This window comes from Sceloporus occidentalis, unplaced genomic scaffold (assembly GCF_023333645.1).
Source record: "Sceloporus occidentalis isolate IW3139 unplaced genomic scaffold, rSceOcc1.0.p SCAF_3, whole genome shotgun sequence".
NCBI lineage: Eukaryota > Metazoa > Chordata > Lepidosauria > Squamata > Phrynosomatidae > Sceloporus > Sceloporus occidentalis.
In genome coordinates this window covers 27,985,225-27,999,757 of record NW_028316983.1, presented here as the reverse complement: position 1 = coordinate 27,999,757, position 14,533 = coordinate 27,985,225, and the positions used below count along the sequence as shown (strand labels likewise).

The window sequence follows — 14,533 nt, the reverse complement described above, 5'->3', positions numbered from 1 at the left end:
TACTTTTTTGCTGTATAGCAAGGTTGGGATGTACCTCTGCTTGAGATTGGGCATTCCAGCTTACATTCAAGAAGAGTATCTGTCCTTTGTTGTCTCTCTTTTTCTTCATTACTTCTGCACAGAAGTCAGCCTGTTTTTGAATATGCATGTGCACTCACAATGCACACACATTGAACACACAAAATAAAGATGAGCAACAGAAAGTATATCAAAATAAAAAGAAAGAAATGAAGTCAAACAGTGGAGTAACAGCACAAAATGCTAGTACAGGTTTCCTTCCTTGCTTCTGGTGAAGCATTTCTACTCAGTCATGAAGACAGGGAAAATGGGGAATCCTGCTCAAACAAAAGAAACAGCTATTCAACATACATACCTGCTTTCACCAACCAGAGCTTACCAGATACCAAAGCCAAAGCTACCACTTCAGCAACCTATCACTCATTTCAACTTTATTTCAGCCAACAGGCCATTAAACAACAAAATGTATATAAAACATTTAAAACACATGAACTTGTTAAAATAAGACTATAAAATAGATGTTCATAACATGCTCATGGAATGTACATTTATGTATATACAAAAACACTCACAGATATATTGAATGATACTAAACCATAGAACACAAAACCATGGTGGGTATTTGTTTGGATATACAAAATGCAAAAAACAAGACTGTTCATTTAGTTTGACACATGATCTTACATATTTTAACAGCAGAAAAAAGAAACTTAGCCACTGTTTCCATTATGCTTTTCTTAAAATCATTTAACAGGTACTCCATGTACCAGCTGTTTGGTCTACCCAGGAACTTGAGCAGGAGGGGAAAAATTCATCTTGACCTCTCATCTTTATAGAAAGTACAAAAAAAATAGAACATGTTCTAAAGACTCAACAGAGCCTTCACCACAAGGGCAAACCCGTTCATGGTAGGGGGTTCCCTTGAAGCGACCCTCTAGCACCGCTGAGGGAATTACATTAAATCTAGCTTTAGAGAACACGGCTCGATATTTTGAAATAGTCAGGTTTTGCAAATAAAATGCCTCCCTCTCAGAATTGAACTGTAGCCCTAAACTAATGGGAGGACAGGTAGTACGGGCAGAGGATAAGGAATATTGAGTATCAATGTCTTTTATATGATGTGTGATAATCTGCTGGGCTCTCGATAGATCCTGTGTAATAAGAAAATTATTTGAGAAGCCCACTCTCAGCAATTTCTCCTGGATACTTTTAGACCAGAGGGTAGTATAGCTATCTTTTCTTACGAGTTGCAAAAATCCTGAATCAGGGCCCGCATAAAAAAGTTTCAGCCAGTACTTTAGGGCCCACGTCCAAGCAATGCATTCCGCTGAATGACAGCCCGCTTCGAGACGTAAAACTGCTGATGGGACACAGTTGGGTACTCCAAATAATTTTCGGAGGTAGGCTGAGAGGACCTGTTCGAGTTCTACGGAGAAGCCTTGGATCCAGATGGGGATCCCGAATAACAATTGTGACATAACCTTAGCCTGGAACATCTTCAGTGCAGTGGGTAGAAATTGGCCTCCTTTAGTATAAAAAAATCAAATTAATGCCTTGGTGCTATTATTTGCTGACTGAATAGCGGTTGATCTCTGAGATGTCCAGTCACGGGATGATTGAAATGTTATTCCTAAATACCTAAAGGTATTAACTTGCTCTAAGCTATGTCCATTTAGAATCCATTTGGATCGGCTCTTATTTTTAGAAAAAAAACATAATTTTAGTTTTGCTATAGTTGATGGTTAAGCAATTTTCTTCACAATAACCTCCAAAAGCTCTCAAAATTTGTTTCAAACCTATTTTCGAAAAAGAAAGGAGAACTGCATCATCTGCATACAAGAGTAAAGGAATACTAACAGTGGCTAGTTTAGGAGAATGATGTGCTTCCAAGGAAATAGAGGCTGAAAGGTCATTAAGGTAAAGATTAAATAATAAGGGTGCCAAAATGCAACCTTGGCGCACACCTTTATGAACAGGGATAGGTTTTGTGAGGTTGCCCTGAATGCCACATCTCACTTGTATAGTCGTATCTCTATAAAGATTCATAATTAGCCATAGCAATCTCCTATCGATAGAAGAGGCGAGAAGTTTTGTCCACAGTCTTTCTCTTGGGATTGAATCAAACACTGATTTCAAGTCAATAAATGCCACATATAAGCCTTTGCTTTGGGAGATAGAGTATTTCTCAGCCAGATGGTTCAGGACCAGGCAAGGGTCATAGGTTGTTTTACCTTTTCTAAAACCAATTTGTTCATTGCCTATGACGTTCTCGTTATCTATCCAGATGGGTCGTTCCTAGGTCCCTTCTTATAGATAGGGATTATAATTGCGTTTGACCAGCTAGAAGGAAGTTTGGCTGTTTGATTAATGAGAGTGAAGAGAGAAGCAAGTAAAGGGGCCCACCAGGAGATGTTGACTTTCAGAAGCTCCGGCAAAATTGAATCAGGCCCTGGGGCTTTTCCAGATTTAATCTGGGTAATTAAAGATTTTATTTCTTTTTGGGGGCAACCTATCACATAAAAACCCTGAGGAAACTGTATGGGATAGCTGCACCTCCCTTGTGCATTTCAAAAAGTTAAATGAAATTAGGGGTTGCCATCCCTGAGGGCCTCCAAACCAGGAAAAATTTAGGACATGGTTTTAAAATGTAGGACTTTTTTTAAAATTTCCTTGCCAGGAAATTAAAAAAAAAAAGGTCCTACATTTTAAAACCTTGTCCAAGGCCTCCCTGGGGTCTGGGAGACAGCGTCTCCCAAGCTCCAGGGAAGGCTTGGAGGAGGCCGTTTCTAAGCCTTCCCTGGGGCCTGGGAGACAGCATCCCCCAAGCCCCAGGGAAGGCTTGGAGGACGCCGCTTCCAAGGCCTCCCTGGGGCCTGGGAGACAGCGTCAAGGCAGTAGACAGGCAGCCACCCACCTCCGCCCAAGAAAGTGTCCAGCACGGAGGCGCGCCAGGCAGAGGAGGCGGTGGGTGGTTGCCTGCCAGTGCCTGCTGCCCTGGCGCGCGCGCAAGGAGCACCAAGCCAGGCAGGCACGTCTGCCTCCTCCTCCGCTTGGTGCGGCCTGCAATGGAGGAGGAGGAGGAGGAGAAGGAGGTGCGCCTCCTGCGCGCGCCCGTGCCCGCGCCCCCTCCCCACCTCCCTGCCACCCTCCCCCGCCTCCCCCCGCACACCACCTCCTCCTTTGCTTCCTCCACAAGGCCTGGAACGGAGGAGGAGGTGGGTGGCGCGGCCACGCAGGGAGGCAGGGGAAGGCAGGTTGGAGCCGTGTGGGCCCCGAACCGGGGGCTGGGGGCCAAACCGGACCGGGACCGGGAGGGGGCTCCCAAAAGTGGGTTTGTCACAGGGGCCGCCGGGTTATGGCATCCCTAAATGAAATGAGAGATATTATCACATTTTGCATCAGTGGTATTACTCTATTCACTATAGTTATACTTCACGTTTCTCCTAACAGGTATTCAGGACTTTACAGCACTTTTCCTAAGGCTTCATTATGAAGTGTTGGAGCCTCAAAGAAGGAGCTTTCCATTCTGCACATGGCATTATAGTGCATATTTTGAAATGTAGAAAGCACTCCAAGAAAACATTGTACTTATATAATATCTGGCTCCTATCAAGGTGGAGAGTAGTGAGGTCATTTATTTCAAAATATACATTATGTGCAGCAGTTTCACTGAGTTATTCCAACCATAGTTCAAGACCAGAGCTTGGAGTTGATCAGATAAAATTAATTTGTTATGCCTAATTAATTAAACATTTTAACAATGTTTTAAAAAGTTGTAATTTTAATCACTATAATGTCGATGAGGTCCGCATGAGACGAATGTCAATGAAGTTCACTTAGCATTTCATATTAATTTAATTTGTTTCTTTTGAGGTTAATGGGCTGTCATTTTTGGCTTCATTTAATGTTTTAATTTTTTACAATTTATGAATAACATGCTAGTAATGCACTATGAGATAGCCCACATGGTATAGAGGTTTAGATGTTGGACTATAACTCTGAAGACCAGGGTTTGATTCATGCTTGGCCATGAAACCCAATGGATGACCTTGGGTGAGTCATACTTTCTCAGGCCTCAGAGGAAGGCAATGGCATAGCTCCTCTGAATAAATCTTTCTAATGAAACCCCATTATAGGTTTGCCTTAGAGTTGCAATATGTCGGAAACAATGTGAAGACACATGATGCACTGCAAACAATTAATGTAACAGTTTATACTAGAAAAAGATTAATAGTAATATACTAATTTCTGATTTATTGTCAATATTTTAGCATTAACATGCACAGAAAAATCTTTACAGATTCTGGGAAGTATTGCACAATCATCTCTGATTTACAGCTCTCCTACTACTCTGTGGGGTGACTTTGTAATCCCTTCCTTTGGCAGCTAAACCACACTACCCTCATCCCTTAAATCCCTTGGGCTTCATGTGTAGGACCTATTTCAGGCTTCGGACTCTGTCATAGTGGCATGTGGCCCAGTGGGAGATCAGGAAATGTACTATCAAGGCTGCACAGAAACACTGGGGGAAACCCAAAAATGATTGCCGCAGATAAGTTTATTGTACTGTATGCATATTACTTCTGTGCAGAACTGGCTTAATACATTACCACATGTAACTTAGACAGCTTTAAAAAGGCTGTTAAGACGGATCTCTTCCGGCAGGCCTTCCCAGAATAGAGAACCCGGCCTCAGAAGAACGTCTGGGAATAAGATACTGCCGCTCCCATTGATTGCTTGCTGAGTGATGTTGTTGACCTTCTGGTCAGTTTTTAACTTGTATGTTTTTTGTTTGTTTGTTTGTTTTTAAATTTTGCATTGGATTTTATACTTTTTTAAGGAGGGGAGGGCACCAGGGATTTTATATGTGCTGTATTTTTAACTTTGTTAGCCGCCCTGATTGTTCTCAGAGGGGCGGGATACAAATAAAATTTTATTATTATTATTATTATTATTATTATTATTATTATTATTAACCAGACAGACATCATCTGTCTATAGGCAACAGGGAGAGAGAAGCCTCGAGACTACTCTTCAAACAATTAATTTCATTGTTCACGTTCTTGTTCAGAAACAACGCTGAAATAAAATATTGCAACTGATAGCTGAAACAGACTGGCTCAAATGCCAGCTGCCTGGCAGCTTGAGGTGTGTGGCATACGCACAGTGCACACCCCGACACCATCTGGAAGCTGCCCAGAAGCCGCCAGACTGCTCACACATGGGTCGGTTTCACGGCTCTCCAGCGGCATGGTGTTTACACACCGTAAACTGCAGGAATGCCATAAGCTGTGGTGGGGAGGTAAGCCAGCTTTTTACCAGCTCAAAAAGGAACGGCATTTTGCCGCTTCTTTTTGGGCCAGCAAAAAGCTGGATTGGGGTCACGGTGTGCCTGTTGCCATAGCCTGAACCCAGCTCTCTCAGGGATGACCTGTTTCGCCCCAGAGTTTGTCAGGACCTGAAGAAATATATAGACTTAGTTTGGGATGCACTGCTCTCTATAGCACCTTGTATTCAGTGTTTTTCAAAATTACAACTATGTGGTTATTGTATATAAACAATTTATCATTATACATATGTAAAAGTGGTAGTTTTATTCTATGGACATATTATTTCTTTGATATATCATAGTTCAGTGCATTGTCTGTTGCACCCTCCTATTTTTTTCTTGTGAAATAAGAAACTTAACATTTAATTTTTTCTTTACAGATTTTACAATTGCGTAACTCTGTATGATGAATAAGTCATTAACGAGTGAGTACTCAGAAGGGTTTCCTCTTTGTGGCATGCTTCTCTGAAAGGTATTTATTACCAGTTGTTAGATTAAGGTTTTAGCCCTTTCATCGTTGTTGGTTTTGACCACATATCTTTTGCTCTTGTGGATCTTATGGCCAATGGTTTGCCTTGATTCATATATTCTTCAGGGGGGAAATCACTCCTCTTATGCAACCTAAGTTGCAGCATCATTTTTCTTCTTTCAGCCCATCATCACTTCAGTTTTTCCTTGCACATTTGTTGCATTTAAAATTGAATTGTAAGCTTGTTCAGACAGATCTTGTTTTTTTTTATAAAATGCCTGTCTGTGGAGTTTCTTGTTCTTGTTCAAGACCCCGAGAAGCAAACACATGTATTACTCAAATGGTTTTACTTGCAGTTTCTTATGTGTATTTACAGCTGTAAAATTACAGTTATTTGAGAAAGCAAAAAGCAGCGTGTTTGCTTTCAAACATCTTTTACCAAAATAATTACTTTAGAGCTCACCTTCCCTACATAGATGTTTAAACTGTTTTCACACATTACACCTCTGTCATTATCAAAATAAGTACCCTTCATAAGTACTCTTTACAACCAACTGAAAGCCTGCAATCAGAATGTGTTTTGAACACAACACTGGAAGATTTTTCCACATTCAGAGTAGTCAACATACCACCATGAATATAGTGACTGCATTCCAAAGAGGATCACAGTCAGGTTCTTTCCAGTTATTAATGGAGCATAGCATATCATGTTAGAACACCAAAGGCTAATTTGCACAACTATAAACTGGCATGCTGAGAATGTGTGCTGATATATCTGTACTGACTTTGGCAAGTGGTAACATGGCTGAATTATTATTTTATAAGGTATCCAATTTATTGTACCATTGCCCACTTCTAGTGTACCAGATTTTGTGACCACCCTTAACATGGTACCTATGGCTTGCTTGTTGTTGTTATTGTTATTGCTGTATGCCTTCAAGTCATTTCCAACTTATGTTAACTCTAAGGTGAGCCTATCATGGGGGTTACTGGGACATTTTAGCTATCAAAACAAAACAGTCTTTCCTTCAGGATTTACCCCCAGAGTTCAGCTATTATCTCCCATTTTTTCTTGTGTTGTTGGACCGAGTCTCCTTTATCCATCACTGACAGTGTGTCCATCGTTGCAGAGACAGGCACAATGTTCCACATATGGTGGAAATGCAAAATTGCAAAAACATTTTGGGAAAAAATTGATAGAGTGATAGAAAAGAAATTGGATGAAGCAACTTTGTGACACCATGTGAAACTCAGCATTTATTCACACCAGACACATTCTCAATATGATTGCATAAACTTTTCATGACAATCAGTAGCTTTTCTCAACTTTTCTGAGTATCAGTAACTTCTTGCCACTAGCCATTACTTGAAATCAGGAAAGCACATAATGAAGTGCATAATAATCTCTCTTCACAATATAATGCAAGATCAAAGATGCTCAGTGTTGGAGTTTTTTAGACTATATTTTGCACGAGATTGAACAGAAATCTGCTCCATTTTAAGGAAATAAGCAAGGCCCATAAACTCTTGCAAATTATTGATGCAAACTTGGCAAAGCATGATTTTCCCGGCTTAATATACAAGTCCTACAAGGATTCCAGGAGTATGCTTTTAATGGGAAAAAAACCTGGTTGAGCCAAGCTAACTCTTTAAGTGGTTCTAATGAAGTACAGTATAGGTCAACGATATGGGAGGTTGACTTCTTTCTAGTAAGAGTTTGCTGCAGAAGGACCTCTCTCAGAGTTTTTTGAGTCTAACATCAGGATGAAAATGAACCATGTACACTGCTTTAAGCTCACTGGATATTTAAACAAATCTAAGACATGAATAATAGCTCTCCAACTGCTGTTACCTGTTTGAAACTAAGCACTGGCACTGTTTAAAGCACAAAATAGTCTGCCTCTAATAATTTTAAAGGCTAAACTGCTTGTTAGTTTATTAAACCTGTTTCTAATTTCTTTTACCCTGAGTCAAGGGGAGGTCATGCTTATCATTATAAAACCATTTTAAACAATCTGGTCCGCACAGAGGTTACCTGGAAGCCCAAACCCAAATCCAAAATGATTTTTAAAAAGGGGGTGTCCAAAGGGCAAGGTGGGAGTAGGAGGTTATCAAGGCTGGGAACTGCAAGGCCAGCCTTGGAGAAGCCTAGATCACAATATTTTTTTTTCTACAGAAAATTATTTTCTATAGAAAAAAAAAAAGAATTCAAGCTAGATATTATCAGACATCCTTTCTTTCAGATACTCAGCATCATCCAGACACATCCACTTCCCACTGACTCATTCAACTGTCTCTCTCAACTCTCACCAATACTTGTATTTGTATTTATCTTCTTGAGACTTAAATGAACAAATGTTCTTGAACTAAAATCTCCATTACCTCTAGACTTCATGGCAAGTAGCCAAAAATGAGTGGACAGTATGGTGTAGTGGTCTGAGTGATGGGCAACCAGAGCTCTGGGAGACCAGAGTTCAAATCCTGTCTGGGAAAGCAGCCAAGAATGCTGATAGAGAAACTGCTCACTGAGGCCGGTGCAGCCTTAAGGCAAAGCAAAGTCCGTGCAAACAAATCAAGATTAAAGCAAAGCTCCACAGCATAAACCAAGACTCCAGCCAGAGAACAGTCAAGCAGTCTGAGGTCTAGGATTCCGAAGAGGCAAATTAACAAGGCAGTCCAAAGGTCAATAGTTCCAGATAGTCAAGATGAGAAAGCAGTCCGAGTGTCAAGAGTCAGAGACCAGTGTGTTTTTGGCCAGCAAACTCAGATAATATCTGACAACTGGTTTGGCATCCTTCACCTGTTTATATTACCAGCTCTCATGAGCTCACCTATTTGCTGATTAATTGGCGTTTTTCATAAAGCCTCCTCAAATGCCAGAGGCACACCCTTTCAGCTCTTCACTGGTTGAAGGTAGGTATGCTGTTTTCATCCTCTTCCATGCCTGAAAGCTCTGCTGCCTGGAGGCTTGGTTGCTGAGCCTCCTGCTAGACCACAGACTCTGCTTGAGCCTCCTTGGAAGACACAGACTCTGGTTGAGCAGGTAGGGCAGAGCTAGGGCCTGGCTCAGTCTCGGTCTCAAACTGGGACTCTAACTCAGCCCCCTCATCCTCTGAGTCCTCAGCCATGCTGGGCATGACAAATCCCCCCTTGGTCATGGAAACTCACTGCAAAAAGATCACAAAACCTGGGTTTTCAAAATGGGGAATGGGTTCCCACCCAGGCCAAAACAACTGCCAGCCTCTCCGCCTTCAGCTATAGGAAATCTTATCAATTAGTACTCTCCAGCCAGGAGCCCTCCAACTGTGTTGAGCTAAAAACATCACAATTTCCAGCCAATACAGGCATTGCCATGCTAAGTGTGAAAGGTGGGAGTTGGGATCTAGTCCCGTATCTATATTGTCCAAAGATAATAAATACCTGAATTCACAGTAATCTAAAACAGTTGTTATGCAAGATTTGTGGTTGTTTAACCAGAAGGCAAGAATAGGTGATATAAACCTATAATTATTGTGTTATTAGGGTTTTCATCCTTCAGTCTGCTAGGTCAGTAAAATGAACTGGAAAGCATCTAGACTGAGGGGTCAAAGGTATGACAGAAGGAATGAGTACTTTAGGCACATGGATCATAAAGAATAAGGAATGGCAAAGAATGGATTAGCAGACCAGACCTGGGAGATGAGGGCATGGGTTAGCTCAAATGTAAAGCAGTGTCTTAGTAGGATGTTAAAAAGTATGGAGGAATAGGAAGTGGCTAGCAGAACATAATGGCAGATTGATATTATGCACCTGCAAATTCAAAATTAGAAGGCATTTATCTATGATTGCACACTCTCCCCACTGTAAAACTCCCATGGTCAAATTTAAGGATTCCTTCTACCATCCTCATGCGCATCAAAAAAAAAAAAAAAAAACACCTTAAAGGAACAGAAAATCTTTTGATTCAGTTATGCAGCTCATCTTGAAAAAGTATAAATCCATATTTTTTTTAAAAAAAGTATAAACCCTTGAATTCATTTCTCAGCCTTCTGCAGAGGTTAAGATGAAGTGTGTCTGTATGTCTCTGTGTGTAGCATACCGCAAATTCCTTATTATTATTTTTTTAATAAAATAAATCAATTCCACACTTGCTTAACTAGAAACATTTCCCAGAATATTCAAGTAACCACAAATGTGTTTATGATTGGGATGAAAGGGATATCTGATTAAATTAATAACTGAAATAACAGAAATAAAACAGCACATAAGGACTGAAGGACAGCCGTACATTTGGAAATCCAGGCTAGAAGGCAGCAGCTCACATCTTTCAGGGGCTCAGACTAATTTGGAGATTATGTCAGATGTGCCAGTTAAGTGGATAAAGGTACACAATACACCCTGTATCCACTATACTGAGAGTGGGGGGAATTTCTGCACTGAGTTTATTCCTTAGCAACCATCCATCCCAATGAAAGAGGCATACTGATCACTGGATCTTCAGTTTTTTGCTTTCTCTTTGAACTGTGTACACATCTATGCATGCATCTCTCTTTGCTCCAGCAGAGACATTTTCCGTCTGAGACGCTGCACCCAGTTTTCCTTAATTTTCCCACTAAAAACACCCAGTTCTGGTGGGTTTTGTACTATCACCATGGTCAGCATTTTCCCCTAAGAGTGTCTACTTAATGTAAAATGTCATTCCATTGAATACTTCATTGCCTACAACCAGGCATTATAAATAATATTTCTAAACCACTTTGTAATCCTGTAACAGTTTTACAATCCCACCTGCCCAGTTTTCAGTATCTAAGCCTAAAGTATAAAAAAGGAGACCCCAAACCACTAACCATGACAGCTGAAGGTTACTCCAACAGAACAAATGTACAATGCTGAGCTATTTAGAAAAATTATATCTTTTGTGCAAATGTCTAACTTTTCATCGAAGGAATTGTTCCAAGCCTCCCCCCCCTTTTTTTTTTTTTTTTGAACACTTAAATTACATATCTAGGCAATAGGCACTTTTTGAATGATTTCTCCTATGGAGGATTGCAAGCACTGATGCCTGCAAATAGAATTCACATTGTTCACCCAGTGGAAATCATATCTACCTTCCAAGTAAGATATATATGCTTTTTTTAAAAAAAAAAAAATCAACAACAGCAGCAACAACAACAACAACAACAGAAGAACATATTTCACAAAAAAGAGGGGGGAAAGCCTTGGGTAAGGAAGACAGTAATCCTAAAACATCTTTACCTTGAAGTAACTGCTTGAAAGAAATCAAACTTGCTTCCAGCAAACGATGGCTACAATCAGACCAGATCACTTTTGTTGTAACTCACCAAATGCATCATTATGCAGCTGTGTTTCAACAGGGCGGGAAAAGCTAGTCCTTCTCCTACCAAGTTTCACCATTGTTCAGATCCCTGGTCTTGAGAGAGACCTCAAAGATTAAACGATAAGAACTTCCTTCTACAGAAGCCTATATTCAACCCCAAGAAAAACAAAGGCACAAAAAGTAGCCTTTGCTACTAAGAACAAGCACTTGAACAAGTGTATATACTGCATGCATTAGCAAGGCACTCTGGGGGCCCAAGTCTCCAAAGGAATCTAAGGGGGCTGAACAATTGTGAATAAAAGAGCATATGCCTTGCAGTGTTGTGATGCCCTTATTTTATTTTTTTCTTTATAAAAGCAGCCCCTTAATAAAAGTGGGTCTTAAAACTTTTAGTCCACCGCGATTGGTTTTTGTTAAAGTCTCTGGGTGGTTCCCACCAAATCTTTAAGTCTCTTTGTACACAACCAAAAGAGCTCAGCTCAATGCACAAGCTGACACTCTTTCATGTGTACAAGCCAGTTCAACAAAAGGCTCTCCCCTCCAATATACCTAACCCTGCTGCCTATTCCTTCTGCTTCAGACTTCTGATGAAGTTGGCTGTTGCCCATGGAAGCTGAAGTTGTGAGGATGAGAAAGAAGATTACTCCGGCTCCTAAGACGCTGCAGCAGTCGGTGTGACCTTAACTCCTGCGCCACATAAATACATCGAATGATCTACAAGAGTCGCTCCACATCAGACACATTCACATGCAAGTGCAAACATATGAAAGCCACATAAAAATAAACTTAACAATCGATAGAATTAAAGCTTGCTGCAGAGTGGTGTAGTGGTTTGAATGTTGGACTGTGACTCTGGAGGCCAGGGTTCAATTCCTCACATTGGCCATAAAATCCAATGGGTGACCTTGGCCAAGTCACACACTCTCAGCCTCATGGCAAACTCCCTCTGAACAAATCTTGCCAAGAAAACCCCATGATAGCTTCACCTTAGGGTTGCCATAAGTCTGACATGACTTGAGAAGGCACACAACACCACAGCTTTTTAAAACACCGACTTCTTGAGGACCTAACGCTACACATATAGAACAATACACACTGTTTTAACTTTTCAAATTGTTCAATTGTATTTTTTTTAAAATTTACATTTTATACATTTGGATGCTTTTGCGCCACTTTTAAATTCTATTGTTTTAAACTCGCCGCTCGCCCGCCCGCCTTGAGAAACCAGATGTTTCAACTGCAAAGGAGGACAAGGCACTGCAAAACGTAGGACATTCAAGAAAAATGTAGGACATGCTCAAACAAAACCCAGACATGCTCCTATATGCAGGTCAACCCATGCTGCTTTGCCATGCTCAAAATGGAGGACGTTTTGAAATTCCTCCTGGACAGAAGGCTGGAATGTAGGATGTGTCCTGGAAAAGGAGGACGTCTGGTCACCTGCTTGAGTCACACTGGTGGCTATATGTAAATAATAATAATAATAATAATAATAGTAAGTAATATCTCCTTTTACCAGGGACTTGCATGTGGCTGGCAAGGGATCTATGTGAATGTGCGATGGCCAACTCAGTCAGGTGACATCTGTGTAAAAGAGAAACTTGACACATTTGGTCCCCCGTCTGTCACCCAGGCACCCAGAAAGGAGCATGGATCATGTGCCATCATGCCCTGGCCACAAGTGGGCAAACCAATCCCCAAAAGTACCCTTGAAGCCCAGGACTGTCTCTGCCAAGCCCTCACACTGAGGCACAGGCTGCTGCACAACAATAACAAGTGTGTGTGTGTGTGTGTATATATATGTACACACACACACACCCCTCCAGAAGGATCTGGGAGACAGGTTTCCACAAGGAGATCGCCTTCCTTCCTTTTTCTCCTTCCTCACAGAAGAGTGAAGCGCAGCTCTTGCCTGGCCAGCAGCTCCCCTTCGCCTCTCTGTGTTGGGTGTATTGTGTTGCGTTGCGTTGGCTGTGTGTCTTCAAGTCCCTTCTGACTTATGGCGACCCTACCGTGGTGTTTTCTTGGCAACTTTTCCTTCAGAGAGGGAGGTTTGCCCATGGCGTCCTCCTCCTCCTCTTGAGGCTGAGAGAGTGGGACTTACCCAAGCCGAGATTCAAACCCAGGTCTCCAGAGTTGTTGTTGTTGTTGTTGTTGTTGTTGTGTGCCGAGCCTGTCACCCTCACAGACCTCTCCTGGGATTTTCTTGGCAAGTTTTCTTCTTCTTCTTCGGGGAGGGGGGGGGGGTGGCCAAGGCCATCCTCCTCTTGAGGCCGAGAGAGTGTGACTTGCCCAAGGTCACCCGGTGGGCTTTGTGGCAATGCTTTCTGGGATGCCGGTAAAGGAGGAACCCCCAAAGGACCTCCTCGCTCCGGCTCAAGAGGCATCTCCTGGCCGCGGCCTCCCAGCCCCAGACTCACCTGCTCCTCCTCAAAGGCACCGGGGAGAAGGAGAAGGAGAAGGAGAGGCAGCGGAGGACCAGGAGGAGGAGGAGGAGGCGGCTGCAGCAGCAACATGTCCCTCCGCCTCAGGAGCAGCAGAGGCGGCAGCAGCTCGCCTTCCTCCCGGACGCTGCCTCCACCGCCGCCTTTGCCTTTGCCTCTACAGCTGCTCCTGCCCCTGGAGCCCCGGCTGAGCTCCGCCGGACGCCCCGGCATGGCATCCTCGGAAGGACCCTTCCCTCCTCCTGGCTCCCTCCCTCCGAGCCCAGCAGCGCCCCGTCTCCGCCGGGAAGGACTGCCTGGGACAGACCCCCCGCCCCTCTCCCCGCCTCCGCTGCTCCGCCTCCAACCCTCCTCCTCCTCCTCTGCTTCCTCCCACCCCTCCTTCTCTTCCCCTCTTCTTCCTCTTCTTCTCCCCTCCTCCTTTTCCCCTTCCTTCTCCTCCTCTTTTCTCCTCCTGCTTCTCTCTTTCCTTCTCTTCTTCCTCTTCCTCCTCCTCTTCTTTCCTCCTTTCCCCTTCCTCTTCTTCCTCCTCCTTTCCTCCCTTTCCCTTTCCCTTTCCCTTCCTCTTCTCCTTCTCCCCTTCCTCCTCCTCCTCTTCTTCCTCTTTCCCTCTTCTTCTTCCTTCTCTTCTTTCCTCCTTTCCCCTTCCTCTTCCTCCTCCTCTTCTTCACTTACTCCTCGCCCTCCTCCGCGGCGCAGCCTTTGCGGGGCCGAGACTGTCCTGGGGACGCTCAGCAGCAGCAGCAGCAGCAGCAGGAGGAGGAGGAGGAGGGCGGCGTTTTCCTGCAGCTGCTCCAAAGCGAGGAAGGCCGAGGAAGTCCCACACTTCCAAACGGGGGGAGGGGATGGATTGGGAGTTCAAGGATGCATCCACACTGGAGAAATAACTCTTTATGTGGCACCAGAGCTCTCTCTCTGGTCCTTATCACTTGGTGACTTGCGTGCTGTCTTCCCCA

General features: G+C 43.0%; 1 protein-coding gene across 2 annotated transcripts in view; it reads right to left on the bottom strand.

Annotated features, from left to right (window-relative positions):
• Positions 1 to 13,828, bottom strand: part of SULF2 (sulfatase 2) — a 162,403-nt gene extending 148,575 nt beyond the window's left edge. Inside the window, exon 1 of one of the 2 annotated variants that reach the window (XM_089513881.1) lies at positions 13,554 to 13,828. The gene's annotated coding sequence lies outside the window, so the exon portion shown is untranslated. Of the gene's footprint in view, positions 1 to 13,237; positions 13,360 to 13,553 lie in introns of those variants that run through there. The other variant, XM_089513882.1, reaches the window with a different exon arrangement.
• Between the last annotated feature and the right edge of the window lie 705 nt (positions 13,829 to 14,533).